We start from the raw sequence: 7,345 nt of genomic DNA, 5'->3' as shown, positions 1-7,345 counted from the left end.
CCTGCTGGCCACACTATTGCTGATACAAGCCAGGATGCCATTGGCCTTCTTGGCCACCTGGGCACACTGCTGGTTCATGTTCAATCGGCTGTCGACCAGCACCCTCAGGCCCTTTTCTGCTGGGCAGCTTTCCAGCGACTTCTCCCCAAGCCTGTAGCATTGCAGGGGGTCGTTGTGGCCCAAGTGCAGGACCCGAATCATGAGGGTCTCAGTCTCCCTTGCCCTCCTCTTCAATGGCCTACATCTGAGGAGCCTCTGTCCATTCTGCCTTCAGTCCTGGGCCTTCCCTGGTGTCTGCCCTGCAGCGTCAGTGGTGACAGTGACGTGGGGGGTTGGGTTCAGTAGTGGTATTGTGTGTATTTGTATTTCATGTTATTATTATTCTCATTAAAGTTTGGTTTTCTTTTCCAATCCATCAGTCTCTCTCTCTTGCTCCTTTTCTCTTTCCCCTATTTGGGAAAGAGGGGGGAGGGGGGTGGGTAACAGAGAACATTTGTAATTCATCAGGTGGCCGGCCCAGCCCTAACCTTGACACTGTTAGGGGTAGCATGAATCATCTTGCGGATATGACTCTTTTTCCATGTTCTACAGAAGGAACCAACACAATTAGCTTCAGCTGTATTTTGGACTCTTCCAGCTAAAATACAGCATAGATATAACTCGCTTACTTTTAGCCATATAAAATTTGGATGTCTGGTTTAAATGAGGACACTACTTTCACTTGGCCTGTCTTTGCCGCTTATTGCAGGTAACTTCTGGTCACTTACTGTTGAAAATACCAGCGCAAACAGTCTTTCTCTTTGTGTTTAGGATAGAGGTGGTGATGTTCAGAAAATTCAAGGCAAAATAGTTGCTTTTAAATTTCAAAGTACATTTTCTGATGTGGTACTCCACTGATGGTTCTGCCATTCGCATTACTATCTCTTATATTTATATATAATATTTATATAGCTCCATCAACAATGAAGAATGCAAGTTGGTCCTTTAGAGGGTGGCATTTTTCCGAGTGACATAATTAAACAGATCCACGTGGACAGTAAAATTCCTTCTTTTTAGGTGCTAGTGGTTTGAGAAGATATTTTATATTCCTTCCAGTCATTTTATATTCCTTTCAGTCAAAACCTATTTTGTGTGTTTTACTGCATTGTAAATGGCTGATCTGTAATGAGTGTAGTAGTTTAATTTTTTTCATTTTAATGAAAAACGGAAAAAAACCCCTTAAAAAACACAGAGAGTTTAGCAGCTCTGCTCAAAAGCGAAAGGCAGACTGATTCTCTGAAATCATACCTCCCCCCAGGCAGTGTAATCACAGTCATTTACTGTCCCACAGCATGTGAAACATGGCAGGACATTACAGAAGACAAAGCCACAACTGTTACCACAAAAGTACTAACTAAGGTTTGTAGCCAGCAATCTCTGTAGAAGAAGAAAATGTGAAAGTTGAAGTTTTATATAGTATGAAGATTGTAATGTTCTACCATTCTTTAAACAGGAACAGTTTGATGGAGCAGCTCCCCAAATTTTCCACTGGTTCCAGCATGCTCCTGAATTCTCTCCCAGTTGCAAGCACAGTCTTTTATTCCTGCTTCTGGTTGTGAATCCCACTTTTGCAATAACACTTCTGCTGCATTCACAAACCTTACCGAGTTCTGATCCCTTGTTTATGAACCACTGCTCCTCATGGTATTTTTCACCCAGTGTATTTTTCCTCACATACATAGGCATTCTGCTTTCCTTCTTTTATAACGATCACCAGGATCTTTAAGAAAGCAGGAAAAATTCATTAGAAATGATGTCACTCACATAACATCATTGCAACTTGACACTGTAAGAATGACAAATTACATGTTTTGGTCTGCAGAGAGTCTGCCAAGTCCAAGCTGCCTTCACGATGTTCTGCAGTAAATTTGGTTAGCATGGTTGAGGAGAAATGATTGTCTGCACTGAAGTGATTGCTGTTTTCACTTTCTTTGTTATCATTCCCATATCTGTAGCTCTTTGACATGGCAAATCACCACTAAGAGACAAGCATGAAGTGTCTGTCAGCGAATGGCCCAGCATCAAAATAGACCAATTAGCAATGTCCCCATCTGCTGCCTAGGCTCGTGCTTCCTCCCTGCCTTGTTGCCAGAGCCAAAGGCTGAACTGGAAGCAGTGGGTTTTATGCACAGCAGCAGGAGCCAATTTCTCCGATGCTACACATAGTCCAGAGAAATTCTCAAAGGAGCTGGAGAACGGAGGTATCATCAGCGCCTTTCTTACAGGAGCTGTGCCTCTTCTCTTTAAACAATGCTGTTCAAGAGACCACTACAGACTGGTTGGGGTCCATTTAAGACAGAAGGTTAGAGTTTGTGCCAAGAAGAGTTTTTCTCTTTCACACCCGTACAGGGGCAGAAGCTGCCCTGCCTGGTTTAAGGAATCAATGTGCTAAATATCCTCTTAATTATGTTAAAATCTTACACTGATCTGAGACTGATGAAAAATATAAAGGGAGATTAATGAAAGCCTGCCACAAAACCGATCCTGTATCTAGCAAATACCATGTATCTAGCAGATACCAAATCTGTAGAACTTCAGGTTTACAATATCAAGTCATTAACTACTGGGTAAACTAAATGAAGTGAAAAGAAAACATTTGCACACACTGACATGAAAACAGAGTCAGTTAACTGCATCTGTGTGCTAACACAAAATGCTTTCACTGTCATGAGCTTCTTCGTGGCCCTCAGTTACCCCCTTTGGAAAGTCCTGATTACACAGGTGGCACTAGGATTCTCAATCTGTGTTCTGTGATTTTAGTTTCCAGAAGCCTCTCACTTCAAAGGCTGCATGAAAGGCTTTCCACAGCAAATTCAGTGTTCCCAGCCCTTTCCAGCACAGTGCCAAATGGAGTTGCATTGCCTGAAATTCCCATGTGTGGCTGCTGCCAAAACTCATACTCCTGAGGGCTATATAAAAATCTTAACTTGGTGTCTGGGAATGGAGTTGGAACTCTGCTGTGAGAGCTGGTGACTCTCTTTGTGCTTCTGATTCTGGCATAGAGAAATCTACATCCATGTCAAGGTACAGTTTCAATGATCTTTTCTACTTTCAATGTCTAAAAGCACTCCACAAGGCACAGATAAACATAATCTTCATTGACAGTTGATGAAGTTGGAGCCTAAGAAGCTGTAACTTGCTCTGATGCAGGTTCCATTTGTAGCAATAAAAGCTCCGATAACCCGTATTTCCATCCTGTCCTGCCTGTTTCTTACCATGTGAAGACTATCATGACAAACACATTTTTTGCAAGACGCCAAACTGAGGGAGAGCACCTTGCTGTGGGTTTGCATCTGGTGGGCTTGTCTGATGTCTAAGAAGAGCTTCCGCTCATGCTTTTTGCTCCAAAGGAGCACTAACTGTCACTCTGTTTTTTGTAAAGCTCTTGACATAATTGTGTATTTTTGAGACTGTTTCCCCTTTGCCAGATGCTGTGATTGCACTAGTCTCTTTTTCTTAGGAAATTAGACTGAAATAGCTTTACAGCTGATTTTGCTTTTTCCAGCAAATCATTCAGACACATGAAAGTCAAGAACACCACCAGCAAAATATTCTGTATCAGTTTCTTTACTCAGTGAATCCAGTTTGGCCCCAGAAGAGGAGCCAAGATTGCTTGGTGTAGATTACTAAGAGAAAAACATGCCTTAGTTTGTGTAGTTTTCTAAGGCATGAAACCAGAGTCAGCTCTTGCTCCTGGTGCAAATCAGGAAAAATATTGAGCTCTGAGAAATAGATTGACCCATAAGTTCTCTGTATATCTATACATTTCTTCTGTCAGGGCTGTTTACATTTTGTTCTTTGTTTAATAGTAGAAACTGGAGTGGGTGGAAAGGAAATAAACAGTATGATTGGCTATTATTTTTTGAACAGAAGATTAATTTGGAGGGCTTGGAGAAGCTCTTCTCTTCTCTCCAAGGAGTTTCATCACTGATTTGTCCTATGGGATGGCTGCATCTGGTTCAGCTTAGCTGTATCTTTCTTCAGTATCAACCCTTCATCCAGTTTCAAATCTCTGCTGGAACACTGCCTCTTCTTCCCTGGCTTGCATCTTGTAATTTTTCTTTCTCCTGCTACTCTTATTTCATTTTAGGCTTGTTTGCTTTATGGAAACCCCTGTAAATCATTCCAAGATCCGTTGTCAGGAAGTATGATAGCTACAGGCGTGTTGGCTTGATTTCTTTGCTGTTTTAATGCTACTTGCAGCGGCTATACTGTGCAATCAAACCCTGACACCGATCAAAAAGCAAAAGAGAGCCAGTAGATGGCACCATTTATTATATTATAGAAGATTCATAACTAAAGCCTGGAGGGTTTTTCCCCCTTAAACCTGGCTGGCAGTAGAACATACATCAACCTTCCATTTTTAGAGATGTTACTTACAAGCTTAGTAGAGACCTCACTTGATATCCTTTCCCAGAGCTTCCTCGGAAGGATTCAGTGGCCATGCCTTAAATGGAAAAACATTTTAGAAACAATAAAGGAACTAGAGGTCAATAGGATGCAGCCCAAGGGAGCTTTCTTCTGTTTTGCTGTTAAAACATACCCCGTTGCTGCTTTACTTTCTTCATTCTATTAAATAACAGATTTGCTTTGAGGCGTATCTCCAAACCCAATAACTTTGGAAGAGATTCAGGCAATGGTCAATTACAAACATGGTTTAGCTCTTCTGTAAGAATGAATAGTACTATTTTCTTACAACATATAGCAGCTGTTATCTGGGGCTCTCAGAGTGCTTCAGAACACTAATGAAGTACGCCTCGCAACACCTCTGTCAGATAGGGAATACTAATTCCCCAGGAGTCCTGTTGACCTCAGTGGGTGCTTGCATGTTTCCACATGTCTGAGAAAGAGATACTCATGTGAATAAAGACTAGAGAACCAGGAGTAAACAGTGTAATATCTTTTATGCCATTTCAAGCATTAATTTCCCCCTCATCCCCAGACCCCCAGCCCCCCCAAATAATAATAAAAAAAAAGTAGTTTTGCCTTTCAGGAGTGAGCTCTGCAGCATTTTTGGTAGGGGATCAGACTACTTGCTTGTAGGTTAGGTACAGGTTTCCATTTGATCGTGCATGTATTGTGTGTGCTTCAAAGACGGATTTAGTGACTTCAGCGTCATTTACTACTAAAGGTTAAAAGCAGTTGCTCTTTCTAATCTCCTGCTGCACAGCCAATGTAATTTTAATACTGTGTGCTGTAGAAAGGGAAAGAAATGAAAAGCTGAAACATTTAACAGGATATATTCTTCCATCTTTATTTAAAGTTACGAAAACTGTCTGCAAAAAGCTAGGAAGTGTTTCCAGTCAGTGATAGTTTCCTGGCATCTAAAGATTTAGAAAATGAAACAAAATATTCAGCAGAAAAAAAACCCAAACCAACATTGAGAAGAGAAGACAAAGAAACCGAGAACAACTTGGATTTTCTATATTCATCTGTGTGTTATGTGTATCCGCTTCATTGGGCTGTCAATTTTAATTGGACTGCAACCTACTGTAGTTGGGTTCACACTGGTTCAATTAAAAAATCCTGTTGTTACTTTTTTTCCATATTGCCCATAAATAGGAGTGTTGTAGGAGTAATAATGTTAACCCCAGTGTCCTGGCAGAATGCCAGCTCAGGTAATTATATTCTGCCTATGGAAATTTCAGTTGCCGTTTCAGCTGAATACATTAGTCATTATTTTCCATTCGTGATCATCACGTTATGTAGCACTGCTGTGTATTGCTAAAGAGCCACCCCAGAAGTGGCTGCATTTCAGTGACTGCTGAGCTAAGTAGGAAAAAAATCAGGGTCTCTCCTCCTAGTAAAATTCTAGACTATTTACAACATCGGTGTGCAGTATTGGGGGTAAGAATTGCTTGAACTATGGATTGCTTGATGAAAGTATGGATGCAAAGTATGGATGGACTGTAAAGATAGTTAATGGTTTGGGGAAACTTTGCATAGTTATGCAGTTATGATGAAGAACAGTGGAAGGATTTTGTAGTCTCACTCAGGAAGATCTTCACACGCGAGGTAGGTCAGGCTGCATCTTTGACTTAAAGAATGGTATAGCTTGGGAAAAATAATCCTTTTACAGTCTATCTGACGGGTTTGCACATCACCTGAGGCAAAAAGAAAAGGGGCAGATGCTGAAAAAAGAGATAGCGACCCCCAGAGAAGAGTGACTGGAAATGGTAATTTTTAATATAATTTTCTGCATAGCTTTCATTATGAATTGTCTAAAAAAGACACCCATCCACCCCTCAAAAAATGCAAAAAAAAAAATAGGACTAGTCTACTGGAGTGGGCTCTTCCAGAATGCTTACTTTTGTCTCTTTTGAAAATTGCTGATGGTATTGTTGAAAAAACAGACATTTGTCTACAAAATTATCAGTAGCAGCTTAACTCAGCATTTATTAACATGAGAAAGATTGAGCAACTCTGTGCTTTTGACACACCCTCCTCCCCCCCAAAAAAGGAGGCAGTAATATCTAGATAGCCCATGTAAGAGCTACGAGCAAGGATTATGTTTGCTTTGAGTGACTTCTAAATAAAAATGAAACTTGTGCTGCAAAATGAGCAGAACAGAGATAAAGGTCAATGGACATTCAGGAAATGAGCAGCAAAGGGACAGCATAAATGTCAAAACACAATCTTCTCTTTCAGAAGACCTCTGAAGCCAGGAAGGTGTGTGCTGACTGAAATGACAGAGAGGTATCTAATTCTCACTGACTTTTGATGATGATTTGGCACCTACCTGTCACTCATGCCTTGGGGCCATCTCCAGCTTACAAATACTCTTAGCTTTTGCTTCGTTAAGGTGGAATCTGAAACTGCATTTTAGAATTTGTCAATCTGCTATTTAACTTGTATTATCCACACTGTCTCTCTCGCTGTGTTTACTGAGTATACATGGTGTTGCCTTGTAAACAGTCTTCGTATTTTCTCCTTTGGTATTGTAAAGACCTTGTTCAGCAGACTTTTCCTCATCTAGGTAAAAGTGATTATTTTGATGAGCCTGCCTGAGTGAACTGGAGTTTCAGTGGAACCAGCCAAATGGCAGAGAATCACCTACGTGACCAAGGATGTGAAGTTTGGCCCAAAGCTTCCGCTTCCAGTGTGTGGTGGTTTTAAATTCTCCTAAGTTTTATTTTTCAGATTTAGGGGGGAAACAGTTGTTTTTGCATTCTGATGGTGATTGGAAGATGAAAGATGAGCTTCAGGGCTGGTAACAGTTCTCAGGACTGACAGCATTAGTTTATGTATCCAATCATACGCTAGTGATGCAATTCGTTAGCATACAGTACACGGGGAGCTGTAGCAA

Source organism: Buceros rhinoceros, unplaced genomic scaffold (genome assembly GCF_000710305.1).
Source record: "Buceros rhinoceros silvestris isolate BGI_N320 unplaced genomic scaffold, ASM71030v1 scaffold12914, whole genome shotgun sequence".
Classification (NCBI taxonomy): Eukaryota; Metazoa; Chordata; class Aves; order Bucerotiformes; family Bucerotidae; genus Buceros; species Buceros rhinoceros.
This window is presented reverse-complemented; position numbering follows the sequence as displayed.